Genomic DNA, 23,840 nt, shown 5'->3' on the forward strand with positions numbered 1-23,840 from the left:
GAAAGATCCAGGAGACCGTAGAATAGATTGTCAGACTTGGGTGCCTTTCAGAATCACCTAGGGGGCTTGTTGAAACACATCACTGGGCCCTCAGCTCGGAGTTTCTGATTTAGTAGGTCTGAAGTGGGCAGGGCCTGAGAATCTGCAGTCCCATCAAGTCCCCTGGTGATGCCAGTGCTGCCGGTCCTGGCACGATACTCTGAGAGTGACAACGAAGAGCCAGGGGTGACGAGTTGGGGTGTTTACCAATTCCCATCCCTTGTTGCCGAAGGCCGTTCGTGGGGCAGTTAACGGCCGGGTACCTTGTGTACCAGCCGGCAGGCCCTGCAGCCAGAGAAGGCTTGCCGGCTAGGAGTAATGGGCACCTGCTCTAAGAAGCCATGAGGTTGTAGGGGAACAGAGCGCCGGGGCACCCAGAGGGCCAGCCGCACCGCCCATAGGGACGGTGTACCTCTGCGGTAAAATCACAGTCCCCTGAGTTAGATGGAAAGAGTATTACAACATAGTGGCATAAAAAAAAAAAAAAAGGGTCAGTGCCCGAGCTGCTTTTATATTCATAGCAGTGTGACCTCGAACAGATCTCTCACCTTCTCTGGGCCCCCAGCTGGAAGATTTCCAAGGCTCTACCTGTCTCAAAATCCCTGGATTCTCTGACCACCGGATCCAAGTCCCCTCGCTCAACCACAGCCTGTGAAAACATTGAGCCCTGAGAAAGCTCCGAGAAAGCACGGGCATTTAGATCTGTTGCCCCTGCCCACCCTTCCCGGAGGAGGCCACCTTTGCCCGAGCAAGTGCTGTCCCCAGAGCGCCAGGCATGCACTCCCAAGCCCTCAGGCTCTCTAGGGTGGGCATCCCGGGTGGGTCCTTCAGGCCCCTGGTCCCCAGGCACCAGCTCACTGCCTTCCCTTCGCATCCTTGGCAGGCATGTCAAGCCTTAATAAGGACTTCACCTCAATCAGAGATGACTGTAAAACTATGCAATTTCTTTTAATGAGTTGTGCAGTTAAAACAATAAGCTTTTGGGGCGCCTGGGTGGCGCAGTCGGTTAAGCGTCCGACTTCAGCCAGGTCACGATCTCGCGATCCGTGAGTTCGAGCCCCGCGTCGGGCTCTGGGCTGACGGCTCGGAGCCTGGAGCCTGTTTCCGATTCTGTGTCTCCCTCTCTCTCTGCCCCTCCCCCGTTCGTGCTCTGTCTCTCTCTGTCCCAAAAATAAATAAAAAACGTTGAAAAAAAAAAAAAACAATAAGCTTTTTACCCTTTTGATTTGGGGTAGAAGGATGTATTACGGTAGACTCCGTTGCTCCCCCGCTCCCCTCCCTTTCCCTCGGCAGCCTGGCGATGACGCTGCCTGGTGGTTGAACCTTCTGGGCACCCGAGCATAAAAGGCAAGCCTGGGATTCCCCAGGGAGCTATGAAGCAGAGCTTGGGCTTTCCAGTGTCAGGGAAGTTCAAGTTACCTGCACCCGGTGCAGAGGAAGCACTGAGATTGAGATAGACTAGCAGAGCGGACGTCTACGGCTTTTGTGTCTTCCAGGAAGCCAGATGCCCTTTTAGCAGAATCAGCTACCCAGGTCTCCATGGAAATGGACAATTCCCCATTCTCCATCCCAGTGGTTTGGGGATGATAAGATCCCCCTGGTCCCCGGTGAGCCTAATCAGTATATTTGACCAAGCTGGTCCAGTGAGGAGCAGTCCAATGGTCACGAGTGAGGATGCCAGTCCATTAAGGGATCTCCTGCTCCAAGTAGGAGGAATTTCCAGGACGAAGATTCTGGGTGTGTTCACAATTGCCTGAGTTATATAGAAGGAGTACTAAAACGTAGCGGCACAAAAAATTGTTAGTGCCAAGCTGCTCTTGCACTCATAGCTGTGTGACCTCAAATCTTTCACCCTCCCTGGGCCTCCAGCTGGAAGGTTTCCAAGACTCCACCTCTTAAAAATTCCCCGATTCTCTATCCTGAAAAGCCCTGTAAACTTGACAACTAGATGCAAGTCACCATGCTCAACCACTGCCTGTGAAACATTTACTTGGTACAGCCCCGATCTCTGAGAGGGCCACATCGTCACCATGCTTGACTCCTGGAAACCCAGAGTGGCTCAGGAAACTCTCATAGCAACCTCTTCTATCATCAAGGTTCCCCTTGCGTCCCTGGGTATGAAATCTCTTGCTGTCCTAAATACCTGTTACTGTTTGACCTGGCTTCAAGCCATGGGGTTGAAGACCCAAGCAGTAGCAAGACCTGAAAAAATATTTCAGTGAATCACTAGAAGGCTCAGACCTTCACTGGACATCTTTGCAAGAGGAAAGCAGGGCACTGAAGGACTTTTCCATGCCCATCCCCCTGCAAGGACTATCTCTCCTGCTCCCTCAATCAGCAATGTCCTCCCTTCCTTCAAGGTTCACTCTTAGGCAGGCCCCTTTCTAAAGACCCTGTAGGCCCTCCCAGGCACAGCCAGGTGCTTCCTCTGCTGAAGCTCCTCTTCCTTTTCCTCAAGAGTCCAGAGAGTGAGTAGGAGGCTTAGGTTGGCCACCCATGACCCAGCCGCCATTTTTGTTTCCTTGGTCTCAAGGAAGAGTTGCCTTATTCCAGGGGAGGCTGCATGTGTGTGCACTCAGACAGGCACATACGTGGGTGTGATTCCTCTTGCTAAGAGATCTGAGCAGGGTGCCCCCCAAAGACATTCTCGCATAGTCCCAAGGTTAAGGAAGAAGAATAAATGGGAATCCCACTTCTCATAAAATTGCCTATTGTTTATAGGCTCATGTTGGCTGCCACCAGCTGAAAGCTCCTTGCCTGACACCTGATCTGCTACCAAGCAGTCTTGGGTCTCCCGAGTCTTATGATGACCGAAGTTAGAGCCAGGTCACTCTGGTCCATTTCCTTTCAAGCAAGAGTCGGGGGAGGCACCCAGGCCACATTTCCTTCTTCAAATATGAATCAAGCCAATCACATGCAGTACTCATGGATACCAGGTTCGATCCTACTTTTTATCCAATTTCTAATTTCCTTCAAATCCTAATTAAGGAGCAACTAATATGTGGACACTTAAGGACCCTCAAAACCACTTTCCCATCTTGTAACTTGACCTTCAGTCTTTTTTCTCTAAGCCTGGTAAAGATCTGATATGTTCATGTGAAACTAATTTTTCCAATTCAGGGATATGTTCCTCCCTCTTGTTTTTGGTTGCTCAGTATTCCAGCCTCATTTTCCTGTTTAGGGTCTTCTCCATCAATCTTGCCTCCCATCGTAGAAGTCAAAGACACAATGCAGGTAAAACAGGTGGTCTAGGCTTGGAACTAGGTCAATCACACCTCCCACCCCACCAAACTTTCACTTGGAAGTTAGTGACTCAAAGAAGCAGGGACAGAGGGGAACTCTTCCTGCTGCTGATGGGGGCACTGTAACCACAGCATCCAGAGTCCAGCAGTCAACTGAGCAGGGGTGTCTCCTCCAGTCTGCATCTGTGGTATAACACTGGCTGTGGTTCGGGCAGTGCAGCTCCCTCTGTGCACTTCCAACCCCCAAACCTCGTTCTCTAAACATCCTGGGGTACCACAAGCTGCCCAATATCCTTTTAGTGAATTGCTTTCTCTGATTGCATCATCCAGTCAATTCACATGCAAGAAAGAACCCTAATAATGAGCCTGCTACCTGCTCTCTCCTCCTGTCTCCCTCAACTGAAAGCTGCTTCTGCCATAGCCCTTGATGGCCTGGCCCCATCTCTCCTAAGGCAGTACATGCATTCTAAGCATTTCCTCTGAGGACCCGCCACACCCTGATGGATCTCACACCACATGGAACCAGGAGCACTTACCCGCCTGGGCTTTGTTTTGTTTTGCATTATATTGCTTTGTGCCACAAACACCACCCAAGCAGATCACTGATAGAAGAAGGATGCTTCTTGCCCCATGTCGATCCTTTCAACCTGCCCTTCAACACTTTCTCTGTGAGCCTGGCCTCGAGGCAGCTAGGGATTTGCCTCGAGGTCTGTGGAGTCACCTGCACTGCAGAGCAACCCAAAGGAAAGCAGTGGTGGCTTGGTGCACAGACCTGGGAACTTTGCCTGGATGCCTTCCATCCTGAGATGGGTCCCACTTACTCACAGCACAGCAGTCTTTGAGCCAAAGGGATCCCAGGAGACCTCATCTGATCTGGGATGCAAATTAAGGCCCACAGGGAAAGCAGTTTACTCTGAGTCACATGCCATATTAGCAACTGCTAACACTAGATCCCTAGTAAACTTCAACCCAACTTGTCAAGTATTGGTAACAGCCTACCAGCCTTTCTTCCACGTCAATACTTTATTTTCCTCCATTTGAGCAGATCTGTCAATTAAGTTCTTTTCTTCAGGGGCCAAACACATAGGTCTTCCTAAAAATAATTTTTTTAATTTAGAAATGTGTAGCAGGGATGATTACACGTGGTTCTTTTGTCTTTCCAGCCTTTGCTTATTTTTCCAGGGCCTGATCAAAAGCTTCAACTTTCAGTGAAAGGGTCAAGAAGAGGTCTTTGTAGCAGTCAAGATTCTCCAGAGAAACAGAACCAATAGGATGGAGAGATAGATAGATAGATAGATAGATAGATAATCGATAGATAGATGATAGATGATAGAGAGATAGATGATAGATAGATAGATAGATAGATAGATGATAGATAGATAGATAGATAGAGATAGATAGATAATCGATAGATAGATGATAGATGATAGAGAGATAGATGATAGATAGGTAGATGATAGATAGATAGATGATAGATAGATAGATGATAAATAGATAGATGATAGATAATCGATAGATAGATGATAGATAGATGATAGATGATAGAGAGATAGATGATAGATAGATAGATAGATGATAGATAGATAGATAGATAGATAGAAGAGAATTATTATAGGAATTTGCCCATGCAGTTATGGAAACCAACAAGCCCTACAACCTGCCATCTGCAAGCTGGACAACCAGGAAAGCCCATGGTACAATTCAGTCTGGGTCTGAAGGTCTGACAACCGGGGGAGCCAATGGTGTAAGTCCCAAAGTCTGAAGGCCCAAGAACCAGGTGTTGTGATGTCCAAGGGCAGGAGAAGATGGATGTCCCAGCTCAAGAAAGAGAAAGGAATTTGCCCCTCCTTTGCCTTTTTGTTCTTTCAGACCCACAGTGGATTGGGTGATGCTGCCCACATTGGTGAGAGCCAATCTGTCCACTCAGTCTACTGAATCAGATGTTACTCTCTTCCAGAAACACCTTCACAGACACATTCATAAGTAATGTATCCCCAGCCATCTGGGCATCTCTTAGGCCAGTCAAACTGATACATAAAATTAACCATCACAAGTCTACCACTATTGGGCATTATACATGTCTCTCTAAACCATACTTAGTATCTGAATAAAGGCAATAAGAAGCTTGTGATTCCATCTAACATGATACAACCATTCTGCATACAACCAAAAACACACTAACCCTTTCCCTGGAAGAGGAGGTAAACTCCTGGAGTGCAGGTTACCCTCCTCCTTGGTATCCTGTACCTGAAATACTATGATGTAAAATTAGCAATACTTAAATACTGTGATATAAAGACAATGTATCTTATGTTACATAATAAGAAAATAAGGGAGGAAAGAAAACAAAGATATTTGCTTAATATATGTGTATATATACACACAAAAACATTCCTAAAACAAGGAGGAAATACTGAGGACAATCACAGCCTCGTTTCCATAACTGGTCACATGGCCAAGGCTGGGTATTTATAACTACCCTCTTCTAACTATCCATTCTGTATTTCCGTCGCCTTCAGCCAGCGCCTCAGCTGGTCCTGCTTCTTCACCTGGTGAGGTGACCCGATCCTTCATTTCTGAAGAGTCCTGTCTGGATTGGGTTGTTAGAGTTTTCCATTGACCTTAATCATAGGGCATGGTGATACCAAGAGATGCCCCGAGAGATCCCCTGTATCCCAGACGTACTCTTCCTTCCTGCATGGTAGAAAAACATTCCAATCTCTCCTTGGTAGTCCGGATCAAGCACCCCAGTCAACACAGGAACTCCCTTCTTTGCCTCGTGATTCAGGGGCATGTGGACCCCAAAGGGGCCAGGTGGCAGTCTCAAATTCCAGCTCAGTGGAATCATCGTGTCTCCTGGTGGCACCATTCCTCCCTTAGGAACTAAGACCTCCAGGCCAGCATAAAGTCATGGGAACAGAAAGCAAAATTTTGCTGGTATGTCACTAGGGATAACGGTGAGTGGTACCATTTCCATTTCCAACCCTTGATTCCTGGACCCGTGAATCCTGGCTATGGGAGAAACAGCACCACATATCGGATGCCGATTCAGAGTATACGCAGCCTTCCGGAAAACCTTGCTCCCGCCCCACAAGGTACGGTCACCTCGCTATCACTGTAACTGAGTCTCCAAAGGGCCATCCCGTCATTCTATCAAACCAACTGCCTCATGATGGTGGTAAGACCAGTGAATTCCATTAGCATGAACCAATTGCTGCACTGCTTTCGCTGTGAAGTGAGCTTCCTTGGTCTGAAGCAACGCTATATGGAATGCTATGACGGTGGATTAAGATATTCTGTAAGTCCCTGGGTAGTAGTTTTGGCAGAAGCATTGAACGCAAGGAAGGTAAATTTGTATCCAGAATAAACGTCTATACCAGTCAGGACAAAATGCTAGCCCTTTCCTGATGGAAGTGGTCCAATGTAATCAAATCTCTACTTATCTTTCCTTCCAGCCCAATTGCCTTGGGGCTGGGAGGAGTGTCCACCAACCAAAGTCAATAACCTTTATAAATTGTTTCTAGTTTTTATTTTATTTTATTTTTGGACCACTATAAGCAAAACTTAAATATCTACAATATATTATCAAGTAAGAAAAGCTAACCACAGACATTTATCGACTCCATTTTTAAACAAAAGATGCACTAAAAATCACATACAAACTTACGTATTTGTAAGTGTTTGTATGGCCTGGAGAAGTATGTGGAAAGAAACACCAAGTTTGCCAATATTTCTAATCAGATAGAATTAGGTTTCGTTGCAAGTAACAGAGACTAGGGAACAAAGTGACTTAAGATAGAAGCTCATTCGTCCCATGTGTAAAAGAAGCCTGGAGGTAGGCAGTCCAATATGACAGCTCTGCAAAGTCACCAGAGGCAGAGGCTTCTTCTGGATCACTCCTCCACTGTCCCATGATATGGCCCTTGTCTTCGTGGTCCGAGATGAATGCGGGAGCTCCAGCCACATTCAGGGGAGCAGGAAGGAGGAAGGAAAGGGGGAAAGAAAAGCTTGTTTTTAAAGGAGGCCTCTGAGACGCTTCACAGGACAATTCCACTTATATCTCATTGACCAGAATCTAGAAACATGATCACTTGCTGTTGCAAAATAAGCTGGGAAATGTAATCTTTTAGCTAGGAAGCAATGTGATACCTAAAAGCTGAGGTTTGGTAAATTGAGATGAGCAGGCAGATTGGATACTCAGAAGTCCTCAGCTGTCTCCAATAGCTAATTTGAGGATGAGAAAGTGAGGTTATCAGGAAAGGAAAGAATGGAGAGACATACAGGTAGAAACGGTTACATGTGTGTATATATCTCTATATATGTATAGTATACGTGTATGTATATACATATTCATTAGTTGTAGTGAGTTCATCTTTTAAATATTTATGTATTTATTTTGGGGGATGGGGAGGGACAGAGAGAGGGGGAGAGAAAGAATCCCAAGCTGGCTCTGTGCTGTCAGAGCTCAACACAGGGCTCAATCTCAAGAACCGTGAGATCATGACCTGAGCCAGAATCAAGAGTTGGATGCTTAACTGACTAAGCCACCCAAACACCCCTGTAGTGAGTTAATTTCTAAAATGTAATTTTGGAAGAATTGAAAAACATTTTTAATAAGCATGATAAGGGAAATTTCCCCATAAGTCTTTATATAAAATTCATGGAACAAGCTAACGAACCAACAGCTTCTTCGTGAGATTTTTTTTTTTAAAAACAAAAGACAAGAAGGCCAAGATGAGGGACCCTGGTGGGCATTGTGGTGTCCCTGTGGGGGTCTTCCATTGAGGCACAAACACAGACTGGATGGAGAGAAGGTCTGAAGGGAGCTTCTGGGGCAGAAGCAGATTGCAGGGAGGGAAAGATGGCTGCCCAAAATCTAAACTCAACACTCTTGGGACCTGTCGAGCCTGACCAGGGCAGAAGTGCTTTAAGACCCGAACTGGAAAATATGAGCTGGGCCTTCTTGGGCTTAGGAAAGATGTGGTACCGGGTGCTGAGTCCATCCCCAAACTCAGCTGTGTCCCAGAGAAAACAAGGTAGACTGGAGTGTTCGATCTGATCCCTGGGGGATAGGACCCACATTGGAACTCAGGCAGCCCCATTCCCAGGCAGAGCTCTGCTCCCTGCTTTTCCCCCACAGCCTTTCCCCCTCACAATCTCATGACACTTCCATGAGGAGAAGCAAGAACTCATTCTCTCTTGGGTTCCCATTGTTGGAATCTGGACCCCCATCGGGATAGGGGAGGATCAAAGTGGGGACACCAGTTAACTACTTTTCCCCTGCTGGTTCCTGTTCAGGCATTTGGTTCCCCAAAGCATGAAGGGTACATGGTAGTCTTGGTTTCCAGAAATAGTCCCATATTAATTTCCCGGTGTTGCCATAACAAAGTGTCACAAATGGGGTACTCAAAACAGTAGAAACCAATTCTCCCAAAGTTCTGGAGGGTACAAGTCTGAAATCAAGGTGTCAGCCCAGCCACGCTCCCTGAGACTGGATAGACTCCTTCACTGCCCCTTCCAGCTCCTGGTGGTGGCCATCAGTCCCTGGCTTCCTCTGCTTTGCAGGGCATCATCCCAGCCTTTGCCTCTGTCGTCACACGGTGTTCTCCTTGCATGTCTGTCTTCTCCTTTCTTGTAAGGACCCTGTTCATAGTGGACTAAGGGCCTGTACCCATCTAACATGTCCTTACCTTAATTTGCATATAAGTGCATTTGCAAAGACCCTAGGCCTAAAGAAGATCACCTTCACAGGTACCGGGGTTCGGAATTCAACATTTTTTTCAGGGGATACGATCCAACCATAACAAACCCCTTCAGGGCCTCTCCTAGAAGCTTTCAGGGCCCTTGGTACCTCAGCCAGGCTGTGGCCACCAAGAGCATCCCATTTGAAAGGAAGCCACTATGAACATGCTTGTAAATGGAAATACTTTGAAGATAGATGTTAATGATGAAGAAAAAGAAAGAAGGTGGAGTGCTCCAAGGTGGCCCCCATTTCCAAGCATGGGGGCCCAGGACAGTCACCCAGAGGTGGGCCTGATCTCTTCCTCATGGCTGGGAAAGCAGCAGCAATGACCTTTCTCCTTCCTGTGAACAGAGTCCCTCTAGCTGTATAGATATTGGGGAACCCAGCCCTGGAAATCCTGGGGGTGAGGAGTAAATGAGGTTAGATCAGGGGATGAGGAGATTCCCACCCCCCACACACACACCATAGCATATAGATTCATGGGACAGAGCAAGAACCTTCTATTCCAACATCTCAGGCAGTTGCCAAATAAAACAGTGTGGCCTTACTCCTAGCCTAGCCCTATGTCCTTCCCTGACTCTGAGCCTTGATTTCCTTGTCTCCCAAATAAAGGAGTTTGAGGTCTAAGGTCCCTTCCAAACTCAACAATTCTGAGCTCAGAGTGGAAGCAGAAATCTCTTGGAGGATGTATTAGCTGGGTTTCCCTAGAAGCAGAGCCTGAGAAGGGATTCAGTCCAGGGGAGGCAGGGAAACAGCACGAGGAAAGGCAGTGGCAAACCTATCTGGTCTCAGGTAAGTTTAGCCTTCGCCTGAAAGTAATGGGAGCTCCGGAGCAGAAACCCTATGACAGAGTTGCCCCCTTTGAGGAAGCTCAGGGAACTGTACCCCTCAGCAAGCCGGTCTCTACGGGCTGCTTTGAATGGGCACATCCACACCTGCTGGGCAAGGTGGGCTCCGAGGGTTCTTCCCCAAAGGGCTGCTGTGAGCTGTATCAGCCACTGACAGCAGCTGGGGGAGGGGTGAACCACAGCCACGAGTGCCCACGGAAATGCAAACATTAATTCTCTCAGACCCCTATGCAGAAAAGGCTTGCCGACAGCAGAAGCAACACCCAGGTTTCTGAAAAGCCCTCCCGATACATTCAACTAAATCTACTGGGTACTTGCTACCTGCCAGGCACTATTCTGGGTATTGGAACATGAGGCTTAGTCCAAAAAATCACACCGGATATTCTGGTTATGGCCCTCCTCTCAAGAAGAGCTGGGATCTCTGCTCCAGAAGACCCTGCCCGAGGGACAGCTAACAGTCAGCGGCCAGCAGGCGTCCTCTGGGCTGGAGCGGCGCAGGCTGGCACGGGTTTGCTTCTGAAATGGCTGTGGCACCTTCAAGCAGAGATACAGTGGCCACGCTGGTACAATTTGGAGGCGAGTCTGGCCCCAGTCTCCAGGAGTTTCTGGCCAAGATGCCTGCTGTGCAGCCAGCTGTAGCCTCCATATGTTTGAGCAAATTCCGCTTGGCAGGTGGAGAGAGAACATTTGTTGGGCAGGCCGCCCCTTCCCTTCAAAGTCCACTCGCCTTCCCCCTCACCTTTTAACTTGCATCTGTGCTCATCCCTGCAGCCCTGCCTTTGTGGGATCCTCTCCCAATGGCCAAGGTTTTCACACCGGGCCAGCCCAGGATCAGCTTTGACACCCTGGAGAGCCACGAGGGGATGGTATGCAGTGGAGGAGGTGAGCCTAAGAAGCTGGGCCAGATCTGGGCACCTGCCAGGAGGCCCATGCGGGCAGTGCAGGAGGGGCACTGCGGAGGGGCACTGGGTCCCCAGCCCTGGGAAGCTAGGGGGAAATTACCTCAGGCAGTTTAATGTTCCTTCTTCAAGCTCAAAGTCCTTTCTGTTCATGGAATAAGGAAGGGGATATTTCGGGGCACCTGGGTGACTCGGTTAAGCGCCTGGCTCTTGGTTTCAGCTCAGATCATGATCTCGAGGTTCATGGGTTCGAGCCCCACATCAGGCTCTACGCTGACAGTGTGGAGCCTGCTTGGGATTCTCTTTCTCCCTGTCTCTGCCTCTCCCCTGCTTGTGAGCGTTCTCTAAATAAATAAATCAACTTAAATAAGGGGGGGGGCTTGTTTTGAGAAGTGGAAGGAAGGGGCCTGAAGCCAACATCATACTAACGAGAGGGGTCAGGCTTTGAGCTGCTGGAAAGGAGGTCCCTGCAGAGCACCCACAAACTCCCCCCAAAAACCAGATAGTCTCTGGGTGGTTCAAGCATGGCAACGACTCCAGCTGTGAACTGAATCTGTTGATGGCTCTAAGCCAAAGTACCCACCACACCCAACCATCATGGAGCTCGTAATCTCTCTTTGTGTCTCTATCTCATTCTGTATCTCTCTATATACATCTACCTATCCTCTATCTATCTCCATACATATATGTGTGTGTGTGTGTGTATGCATATGTTTTTGTATATGTATGTATATATATTTCTCAAAAATATGGACCAGATCACTTTCTACCTTTCAGAGAAAGTTCCGACAGCAAGTCATTCAGGTGGCCACTTGTCTGTAACATATGGTCATAATTTTGCGATTATTGTGTCATTCCAGGGAGAAATAAAAGACACGGCAGAAAAAGGATATAGTATTGACCAAAACACTAACATTTATTGAACGCTTCAGGTACTGCGTGAAGCCCTTTCCTTGATGATCTCGGTCCCCCACAACAACCCCAGGGGAAAGAATCATGAGTAGCCTCTCATTTACAGATGAGGAACCTGCAGCCCAGAGTGCCCACTTGGGGCTCACACACGTAGCGCATGGGGGGCTCCAGAACCCAGCTCCTAACGACTTTACCATAGGCAGACCTAGACACGAATATAGCTTGGCCTCATACGAAAAGCCTTCAAAAATGGTGTCAAAGATCAGCTTCTCCCAGCAAGGTCCAGTAGTAAATACAAGAGAAAGGCTGGGGAAGTGGAGGAAGAGGGGAAGGATGGAGAGGGCAGAGAGAGAAAATAACACCACAGAAAGAGGAAGCCAAAGGAGGGATGGCGCCGGGACAGACAGCTTAGCTCCGCACATCCTGGGACGTGAGGCAGGTGGCAAGTCGGGGAGGTCCTGCTCTCACCTAGGAGCCACTTGGTCCCGCTGGTCAGATGGCATTTTCCCAGCCCTAGGTCCTCCTGAGATGGATTTGTCCCCGAGCTTTTCTTATTTAAAGGGCAAGACTGAGAATGGTTGTTCCTGCTGTTGTTGAGGAGAAGGGATGCTCTGTCGTTCTGGTTGATGTTTGTTAGGAAAGCCTACTCTGCTTCAGGTGTCTTTGGGAGGGGTCGGGGAGTGGGGAGTGGCCACCAAGCAAGGCGGCAACTCGTGGGTGCTAAAACAGAAGGTCCGCGTCCACGTGTGTGCCTTCCATCTGAATAAGGCAGACCTTGACCCTCTCCCACATCCCCTTGAACTCCCTCCACTCTCCCTTTTCTCCACCCGCCATCAATACCCCCGCAATGCTGCTGTGGCCTCACATTGTAGTTCTACAAGGTCACGGATACACATTTTAACTTGTCATCTATGCAGGCGACAATAAATTGGACTCAGCTATTTGTTCAACCTTCCTGCCCCCACACCTCGTTGCCTCTGCCAGGAGACTCCATCTCAAGTGTCTTTACATAATATGCATCTGAGCCTGTGTATCTCAGAGAACGTCTTTAGAAGCTTTAGAATGATAATTTAGATGTATACAAAATTCTGGGGGTGAAGATATTTTCTCCTCCCACTCCACAAACATTGCTCTATATTCTTCTGCGTCCCATGTGGCAGGTGAGAGGTTTGATGTCTATTGGAAATAGACTCATTTGTAGACATCTGTTTTCTATCTCTGGAAACTTTTCTCTGTGTTTGATGTATTTAAATTTCATTATAATGTGTCTCAATATGTGTGTGCATGAAATGTACCCTGTTTGGCACACCATGTGCCCATCCAATCTTTCGGGCTCAATTCTTCCATTAAATCTGGAAAATTCTCAGTCATTCATTCCTCAAAGACTTATTTTCTCCCCTTCATTTACTCATTTCTCTCTTTGTGGTAGTCTTAGAAACTAACATCGACCCTTGTAACTCTGACCTCCACATTGTTTCCTCTCGTCCTTTCCAACTCCCTCTCCCTCTCTGACACCTTCTGTCAGAGGGGTAACCCAAATGTCCCTCTCATGACTCATTCTGTAGCCGAACCCACAATTTCCCTCAACCCACCCATTGGGTGCGCCCATTTAACAATTCTATTTTTCACGCCTATTATCTCTAATTAGTTTTCTTCATAAATGTTTATTCCTACTTCCCGGTCTCCCAGAGGATATTTGTTATGCCTATTTTAAATTCTTGTTCCATTTGTTCCATTAGCTTTGCTCCTCCTGCACAAGTTGCACCATTTGTTGGGTTTCTTACCCGACAAATGTGCTTCTCAGAGGTCTTATAATTTTCCCCCGAGAGTGCTCACCCCAACCCCTTGGGATTGTTGGCTGACATAGCCAGTATGTCCACTTGGTTGGAGATGAAGGGCTCCCACTGTGCTCCTCCAGGAGCACCTCTCAGGGCAGAGCTTTTAGGTAGCACTCCAGGCTCACCCCCGAGGTAAGCTTTTCCCTTAGGGTTGGGCTGGGGGAGGAACACAGCCAAACCACCTGCCCACGGTGCCATCTGCACTTCCCTCTGCCATCTGGACCTCCTCTGATGGGACTTCCTCCTGCCCTGTGAAATATGACCCAGAGGGCAATCATCCTCTCAAGGCACTTCTGGAAAGCCACTTGTGGCTCCTTCCCTGCCACTGTCGCCCCAACCTGGACCCTACTGGGGTCCTTCACAGTCCCAGGGTTTTTCTTCCAGTTTCTGTGTTGGTTTCTGAGATCTACCCTCCTCTCTTTAATGCCTGTGGCATTTTTAGGCTTGGAAATGAAGACAAAGTAGCCCATTCCTTGTTGCTACCTTGTTCAAAATCCTTCTGTTTCTGAGTCTCCACGCCCCGTCCACACCGCCTTTCTCAGGAAACACCACCTCCTACTGCCAGCCACTGCCTAACCTGGGGCCCATCAGAACAAGAGACATTGACAGAAGCAAGCCAGAATCTCTTCAGGGTTTGACATCTTTGAATGAAGCCAGGGCACCAGAAAACTGATCATGCCCTACCTCTCCACCCCCACGTTGGCCTCCAAAGAATTGCTCTGGGAAGTGACTGTCCACCCAAGAGGGCACAACCCCTGTGGAACCTCCTCCAGGCATGAGAGGACAGCGGGTCCCTAGAGTCTCCATTTCTCCTACAGGCATGGAAAATACTGCTCTGTGGAAATGTGAGTAGGTAAAATGCTGCACGGAAATGTGTAAGAAACAATTGCCCTTTGGGCACCAGAAAAATCACTCTTTGGGGCGCTTACTCAGACCCGACAGCTGTTCCACACTAGCTATGCAGAGGCTGCAGGAATTTTTCAAGGGAAGTGTCGCCCTCCTCCAGCCTTAGCTTAGTGGAGGCACCACCAAGAGGCCACGGGTGTGCAGGGCCTGTATAATCCAGGCCCAGATTTGCCCCCATTCAGTGCCCTTGGTCTGATCCACTCCTCTCTCTGTGCCTCTCCTTATCCCACTTGTGAAAGAGGGATTATAATCCCTGTGTGGAAGATTTGAGATGTGGGAGAGATGGTGAAGGATTCTACGCTTCTCAGAGGAGATCCAAAAATATAAATCATCCTCGTTGCTTTCAATGAGTAATAGGGGAGGTGTAAATAAAATCCCATGGAAACAGAACTGCACATCAAATTCTGGACAAACTTGGTACCCAAGGGCAGCCTCCTGCTATACTGGGAGGTACTTGATACACTGGAGAATCCTTCGGAAATACAATCGTTCGCCCTTTACGGCTCTGTCACGTTAGTTTATATTTTGGCGCTCTGGTTATCCTTCAAGAGAGGCAGATACCTTACATGAGGACTTGGATCCACAGAGAATCACTGGAACAGTGTGGATCTGTGTGCTTTGGTGGGTCAAGTGCTCAGAATCCGACATCAGACTGATCTAGGCTCAAACCCCATTTCTATCTCTTTCTAGCTGAGCTTCGGATTTTATATCTGTAAAATGGAAATAACATTCACCACATAGGGCTGTTAGGATTAAGGGAAACAATGTAAGAAAAGAAAATAATGCTGCGCAATGATGGCAGTAAGTATTACTCGAGCACGAGGGTCCCACCACCACCTCTCTCGGTCTCTGTCTCTCTCTTACACACACACACACACACACACACACGTGCGCGCACGTCAGATGAGAAGACCGAGGCCTGGAGAACTGTGAGGACCCTGGCTCTCACAGCGTGTGCACGCCAATGCCGGAGATTCCAAGCTAGACCTTCTCCTCCCCCTGCCATGCTCCGAGGGTTCGAGGAGAGAGATTCAGAAACAGGGCAACTCCAGATATTTGGGGCATGTTCCTGCGATCATGCCTGTAATTTATAGGAAGGGGAGGGGGCAACTTCCTGTGTACCTAGAAACCTTTATCCCACCTAAATTCTTCTCCTGCCCATAAATGAGGATGACCTTGCTTTGGAAACTGACCCCACTCTACCCTTAGCAGAACTGGTGCTTAAGAGGAGGGTCTTCTGGTCCCTCACACAAGGGCTATTTTGACTGGGCAGTGCCCGTGTCTCACTGGTAATTAAATATTTTAATATTGACCTATTTAAAAAAATAAAATAAAACGCACAGAGGAATGATCTGCCCTCAATAGGGTCACAAAGTCAAATTCCACAGGTGAAGGTGTCTCAGCATCTTTATGACTCCTCCTCACATCTTCTGTTCTTGACTCAAACCCACAACCCTAGAGCCATCGTTCTGGAGAAGCCATCTATCCAGCTGACAGCCCTTTTGAAAAGCTAACATCCAGGGGTGCCGGGTGCTACCCGTTCCCAGCTCTGCTCAGCACAGGGCAGGGAGGTCTCGTCACCGGCTCCAGGGTGAGCCCTGATCAAGGCGGGGATGTGCGAGAAACCACGGAGCGCCAGCTGAAGACATCAGGACTTAGTCTTGCTGCCCTGAGGTCTACAAACTATAACCTTACGCTGACCAAAACCTTGACTTCCCAGTCCACAGCTCGCTTTTTTGCCTTTGTTTCCGGAGATACTCCCATCACCAGGCCAGAATTGAGCTCAGGGTTGGGCCACCTCTATCCCCATCAGACACATTCACAGCCCTGGCTCTTGGCAACTGCCTTTCCTCGAGACTGGACCTTGACTTCAGACTCTGGCTGGGTCTACTCCAAACTGAATGTCTTGCTTTGGCTTCCACCAAAAGCCAGCCCCGAGCTGAAGACCTGGGTAACGGTAGCTTATTTGGCAGATAATTCAAGGAAATATAGTAAAGGGGGGGGGGGGCGGTAAGGGAAGGAGGCAAGAGGGGAAGAAACCGTAAACACGGTCGGGCAAATAAATGAACAGGTTACGACCGCAGGCATCTGGATCTCAATCCTGCCAAGACCCCTCTGAGAGACGGTGCCGAACTTAGACGTCACAACCGACCCGGCGAGAGGTGATGGGACTGAGATATTCGGTCACCGACTCCCAAGTGCCCTGGGTTGAGGCTTGCTCTTGGGAGGATGAACTCTCCAGCACGTCTGCCCTTTGTGTGTGCCGGCCGGGAACGTCCGTGGCCGGAAAAGTCCAGAAGCAGAGAGAGAGGCGCAGGGGCTCGAGGGAGGAAGGCATGGGGGGTGTTCGGAAACTGTCAGCTGAAGCTACAGACGACCTTCGGGGCGGCAGAAATGAGGTGGCTTCAGAATGGGCGGCACCCGCTGCCAGCAAAACACGTTCTGAAATAGCCAAGTTTTCCATCGGCTTCTAAGTCTACCTGGAGTCTTGCTCATACCAAGTGTCCCCCCCCCCCCCCCCCCCCCCCCCCCCCCGCCCCGCCACGCTCCCTTCCACCACCCTGGCCTTAATTTTCTGAGAAACCGAAACATCGAGAAAGAAGAAAGCACAAAACGTTTGGCCCAATAATGGTCTGTAAACCTCCGTCCCGTACTCGTGGACGTCAGGCTTCTGTCGCAGGCTGGGGTTCCCCAGAAGACGCCCTGAGGTGAAAAGTCGTGTGTGCTAGTGATTTATTAAGGAAACGCTCCCAGGGGAAACTCCTAAGGAAGTTGGAGAAGCCAGACCTGGCAGCGGGGAAAGCCAAGGAAAGGTGGGACTCGAAGAGGGGCCTCCCCTTGACCCCACAGCGAGCTCTGGAGTGTCAGGTAACCTCTCAGAGCCTCCCTGCGGCCAGGGAGCTAGGCTCTCATCTTCCTGGACTGAGGAACCACTGGTAAGGGCCACTCCAGAAGGGTATAAATCTCCTGCTTTTCCACCAGCGTGGGCAAAGCAGGCTCTGCCAGTCCAGGGGCAGCACCGGCCGATGGAAGCGAAGGTGCACCTGAGGCATGGAAAGGGGACCTGGAGAAGGGCACCCACATTACCTGCCAGAACTTCCAGAGAAACTTGCACCGGAGCAAGTTCTGTTGCCCGAAAAAGGTTCGATGCCCCTGGACCACAGTACCTCTCGAGTGTTGTTTTTTTTTTTTTTGTCTGGGTTTTGTTTACCTCCTAGCTCTGAAAGTCTATAATTCTTCCACGCAGAATGCCGACCACATGGTTTGGGGACTGGATACTAAATTATCCCATTAGGATTGGAAATAGTTCCTAAATCACACCCTAGGAGTGCTGAAGCTGAGGCCCACAGCCCATGGCAGCAAATTTTCAGCTCAGAAAGATCTAGTCACAAAAATATAAGAATGACTGAATCTTACCCAGCAGAGATGACGCACAGTAAGGCAGGCATTGGGGCTCTTTTCCCACCCCGGTCCCTACCCTGTCTCCTGCTCTGCGGGTCTTGGCTAATAACAGAGATTGGGTAGGTGCTAGTTCCCATGATGCAAACTTTAGTTAATGGATGATACATAATTGCATTTTATTTCCACTCAAGAATTCTTCAGAATAAACCTTAAGATATACAAAATAAGGGGTGCCTGGGTGGCTCAGTCCGTTAAGCATCTGACTCTTGATGTCGGCTCAGTTCATGATCTCATGGTTCGTGAGTTCAAGCCCCACCTCCAGCTGATGGTGCGAATTCTCTCTCCTTCTCTCTGCCCCTCCCCCACTTGTGTGCATTCTGTCTCCCTCTCCATCTCTCTCTCTCTCTCAACATAAATAAATATATTTTTGGGCACCTGGATGGCTCATACGGTTAAACGCCCGACTTCGGCTCAGGTCGTGATCTCACAGTTTGTGAATTCGAGCCCCGTGTCGGGCTGTGCTGACAGCTCAGATTCTGCATCTCCCTCTCTCTTTAACCCTCCCCTGCTTGCACTCTTTCTCTCTGAAAAATGAATAATAAACATTAAAACATTTAAAAAATTAAATAAATATAGTTTTAAAAATTCCTAAATAAATACAAAGATATGCAAAATAAGTGAAAAGGACATTGTAATATATTACAAGTATCTTGGAAAAGGTATTTCTAACCCTTTCCTCTTTGGATATACAATTTTGAGGTCGGGCAAATTTTCTTGATTCTTAAAAAAAAATAAATTCGAGAAAGAAGGTATGAGGGAGTCCTCTAAACTATCCAAGGATTTACATTAATGTGTAAAAAGTTCACCATCTCATACAGGTTAATACCCTAAGGTGCTGTCGTCTCCAATGACACCATCCTATTTGTTTAGAAAATGCGACTTTGGAGCCTACGTTGGAAATAATCTCGTGTTTTCATTCTCAGGAAACCTTTCACCACTGGCAAAGAGAATGGTGTGAGAGGAGTTTGTGCATTTTGACTGTACAAGAAAAAGTAAATCTGTTCTTTTCTTAATGGCCAACATGAAGAAATAGACAAAACATTCAATCGAATGTCAAAACAAATTAAATTCTTGCACCTGCTTGTATATACTTCATGTAAGCGGCAGCTAAAACTCGTCAAGAGTGAGATCTTGGTGACATTAATTCCACTCACCCATTCGCCAAGTCATTCTTGAGTATCTTCTGTCCGCCAGCATTGTCCTGGATGCTGGGGACACTGCAGTGAACAAATCTCCAAGATGCCTTCAAAGGTTGGAATATTAGCCCCATCATTTTCTGAATTCGGCTTACGTATTGGAAAGATGTTTCCATTTTTAAATCTCTGTCTGTGGCTCTGATAAATAATGTTCTCCCAGGTTCCCCAAAGGAGAATTAATCTGGTGAAACAAATCAGTTGTTTCATTCATTGTTATGGTAATAGAGAAATTAGGTTTTTTAATTAAGGCTGAGGAAGGATGGAAGAGGGTAGGCAAATAAACACCCTCGAGGTTTGATGCCCAAGGGAGGAGGCAAGCCTCCTTTTTGCTGTAGTGTCAAAAGTTCTCTCCCTTCCAGCAGCTTCCTCAGGTTAAGGCATTTTATCGGGAAGGGGGGGAGGCGAAGGGGGGTCAGCTACGTGCATTTCCTGCCATGGAAATGCTAATGCACCCACCAGTTTGGTGTGGATGACGATTTAATCCCAGCCACTTTGGGGGGGGGGGGGATACATTGCAGGTGTCACTGTTTTGAAAATGAGTAAGCTGAAGCTTCGAGAAAGTAAGCAACACGCACCCGGTCACAAATGTGAGATGCTGTCTTGATTGCAATTCAAGCCATTTGATTCCAGGATGCTCTGAGCCTTTAACCTGTATTAACTTTTAATACCTAAAGAAGGGGTCTGGTCTGGAAGTGTCCAGTAACGTTTATCACCCATCTTGATTTTTTAAAAAATCGCTACGATATTTTAAATGACACAAGGAATGCATGTCACTGAGGAGGAGAAAAGGAAGAAGGAGGAGAACAGCAAGACATAAAGGGGAGAAGTAAAGGAAAATATGAAAGAAACACAAACATCTGCATTTTTTTCTGCTGTCTATAAACCATCCATTCCCAATGGGTAAGATACGAGGACCCGAAGAGGACAAAAACCAGCCCTAAAGGAGAGAAAAGCTTACTCGTTTATAAAGCACAAACATGCGTACCATACATAAATAGGTATACAATATATCTGTAGTACTAAAATTTTGTTAGGGAACCGGGGCATCTGGGTGGCTCAGTCAGCTAAGCCTCCGACTTCCGCTCAGGTCATGATCTCGCAGTTCTTGAGTTTGAGCCCTGCATCAGGTTCTGTGCAGACCGTGTGGAGCCTGCTTGGGATTCTTTCTCTCTCTCTCTCTCTCTCTCTCTCTCTCTCTCTCTCCTCTCCTCCACCACTTGTGCTCTCTCTCTGAAAACAAATAAATAAACCCAAAAGTTTTTTTGTTAGGGAACAAAATTTGGGGGGAAATGTCTAAAGAGACTCTGGACGGGAGTTGTGTTTAAAAAGTTGAGAAATAATGCCATAGATATGGATTTTAATATATCGGTAGCTATCTGTAAAGATATTTCTATGTATGCTATGTTGGTTTTTTTTTTTTACAACAATGGGATTATATGTACATGCTCTACCTTACGATTTAAATCTTATTTCTTAAAACCTTTGGGTATACCTTGCTATTTTTTCCCAACCTTCTTGAGTAGAAATCTTAGTTCCTTTATTGTAAATCTAAGAGAGAGCAAGTGGGGGAGGGGCAGAGAGAGAGAGGCAGAGAGAGAGAGCATCCCAAACAGGCTCTGCACTGTGAGCCCAGAGTCCGGTGCAGGGCTCGATCCCACAGACCGTGAGATCATGACCTGAGTTGAAATCAAGAGTCGGATGCTTAACCTACCGAGCCACCCAGGCGCCCCAATTGTAAATCTTTTGTAGTTTTCTAATAAAAGGTATACGTTTTCCTCAGATATCACTCAAGCTTCATACAGTTTCTCCATCAGACACAAAAAGATCTCCCCTAGCCTTGCAAACATATCACCTGTTTCCAGTGTGATACTGTTAAAGGAAAGGACTTCGTGAAGCTTCAAGAACTTTCCTTACCGTGCCAACCTGTACCTTCTTAGAGGATGTTGACCATTTGTCCCTTAAAGACTTCCGGCCCTTGCACCGGCATCAGGAGGCCGTCGCGAGCATGCCCTCTCAGGTGAGCTCCTTTACCGTCACCTTGTTCTAGACCCCGTGCCCAGTCCCCACACTCAGGGCCTGGTTCACAGAAGGAACGTGGTAGGAACTGAGCTGCCCGTTGGTTTCTATCCACAGCGGCAACAGACAGCAAGGAGCATGATAGTAAGAAACGCTGGTCTATTTTTGACCACGAATTTGATTAGAGGTTGTTCTGGTTGGATGTTTCGAGAAGCGAGAGATGGAGGTTTTGTGTCCAGCTCAAGCCCTGCCACCATAGAGTAGACAGGGAGCCCATGTGTGCAGGGCTCTTGGGTACCAGCAGCTGAGGCCTTCCACAGAGGCATTCCTGCCTCCTGGAGCCCCGCATCCTGCAGGGTCCAGAGGGGAGTTTCTGCATACCATCCGACCTTTGCCCGGTGAGCCACTCCAAATACGTGGCCGGTCTCCCACTGTGGCTCTACCTGGAGTTGGTCCGGTGTCTTTGAGGAGCCTTTTCCAACTGCCCTCACCACAGGTCACTCTTTGAGCCGTCTTCACCCCATTCAGCCTCGGCCCCTCCAGTGAGAGCAGTGCGGGAAAACATTCTGGCGGCTCGGAAAACTTGTTCAGCTGGGGACTTGGCCACAAGGGTTGCCATGGCAACCAGAGCAGGTGATTAGGGGGAAAGCCGAGCTTCCTGCTGGAGCATCGGTTGTGTGTTTGTGTGTGCACGTGAGTGTGTGGAGCACAGAGGAAAGGGAGGACGTCACTACCAAGAGGGAGAGGCCCAACCACTGCACGTGAGACCCTGGGATTGTACCAGAAGCCATGTCTCTGGCTCTCAGTCGAGCGGAACTGGACTCAAGGACAATCGCTATTTCGAGGCAGCGTGAAGCCAGTCCTTTCCAAACTGTCCAGGTTGGTTCTGGGCTCGTGGAAATCTTCTCCCAAAACGTGTTTCGACCAAATTTTATTGGGGTACGGTTGCCTGATAATCCTTCAAACCAATGCACCTGCCGCTATCCATAGATGGACGGACACCATGCCGGTCAACTTGGAAATGTTGACACTGGCAGGTGACAGGTATGCTGTGAATTGGATACATCTCTGAATGTTTCCTTACTTAACCTTTTTGAAATGAAGTTTACAACTTCTACAAGGTGCATCATCCAACACTATTTACAGATTTTCGATCCCGTGCAATGCTCCCAGAGTTTGTAAGGATCTTTGCATCCTCATTACCTAATGTAATTTATGTACTTAAAGAGTGTTATACATTTACGGTAATATTTACTCAATAGAATATTTAAACTCTCAAGTGTGAAACGTCTGAATCATATGTAACTGAAACCAATATATGGAAGAAATGCTGTAGTTAGAGATTGAAACATTGGAGACAAAATGAAACTCTATACAGATCCCTCTCCTCTCAGATGTTAATAAGAACAAGAGTTTTTTTTTTAATGTTTATTTATTTTTGAGAGAGAGAGAGAGAGAGAGAGTGTGAGTGGGGCAGGGGCAGAGAGAGAGGGAGACACAGAATCGGAAGCAGGTTCCAGGCTCTGAGCTGTCAGCACAGAGCCCGACGTGAAATTATCCAAATCACAAGGCAGTGAAATTGGGAGGCCGGCTGAGTGATCGGGCCCCACCACCCTGTCTGCTAATCCTGGCTGCCCACTGTCCTCTCCAGACCAGAGATCGACCCTGGCTGCGGGAAGAGATGGAAAGCCCCGCTCAGATCCCAGCCCAGCCCTTTTCCAGTGTTCCCTTCTCTCCAGCTCTCTGACTCTCCCCTCTTCACCTCTCCTCCAGATCTTATTTCCTTCTGGGTTGGAAAATAAGCTCTCCCGTCATCTTGCACTCCTTCAGAAACTATTGTTTAGGGAATAAACTTGGGGCATCTGGTATTCAAGCAGTCTAGAATTTAAAAAGTCTTATCTCTCAAAGTTACTGCCTCTGCCATGAGCTTCAAAAGTCTGTTTCAAAACCCAAAGCTGAACACTGGCTCATTTCTATCTCCACATTTCAGTCCGCTCCTGAGGAGATAAGGCTCAGCCTCACGGTCTAATTTTAGCAGAGGAAGGACTGTAGATTAGAATAAATTAGCAAGAAAGAAGAAACTTCAATTAAAATTTCAAAATATTATTCCTCCACATGTTGCATCTGGGAATACAAAATTGTTAGTTGCCCTTGCGAGAAACACAAGAATAAGTAAATAAAATGGGATAATATTTGAACTATTCAGATGTGCTACGATGGCGTATGTTATTCAAAGAAGAGCTGTGTCAAAGTATTGTGTCTCAACATCCACTCTTCCTTTTAGAACAAAATCACCCCCAGATTTTAGCCATACAGCTGGAGGCTACATTTCCCAGGCCCCTTGAGCTGGGTGTGGCCATTTGACCAAATTCCGGTTCAGGGCACCTCTGCTCACTGGCCTTGTGAGCTCAAATAGGTCGTAGAGTCTAAATCCAAAACGTAAACACCAGAAAGAACTATAGAGATTAAACACCCGAAGGCAGGGGAGGGACAGGAGACCAGAGATGTGAAGTGAGGTGCCCAGGTTCCCCATCAGTATCAGAAGGACCGGGGCTTGAACCCACCTGTCTGCTGGCTACAGAGGGTTCTGTGTCACTCCCCTCCTGTTCCCTAAGCTTCAGTTTCTTCTGCAGTGTGAGGGTGACAATAGCACATCCATAGTGGACATGGTAGATGACCTCCCGAATTCCATTCTACCCTTACGCCATTGCGTAGTGCCACTGTGGTTTGAAAACTGGA

The sequence above is a fragment of the Panthera uncia genome, chromosome C2, assembly GCF_023721935.1.
Source record: "Panthera uncia isolate 11264 chromosome C2, Puncia_PCG_1.0, whole genome shotgun sequence".
In the NCBI taxonomy this organism is placed as follows: domain Eukaryota; kingdom Metazoa; phylum Chordata; class Mammalia; order Carnivora; family Felidae; genus Panthera; species Panthera uncia.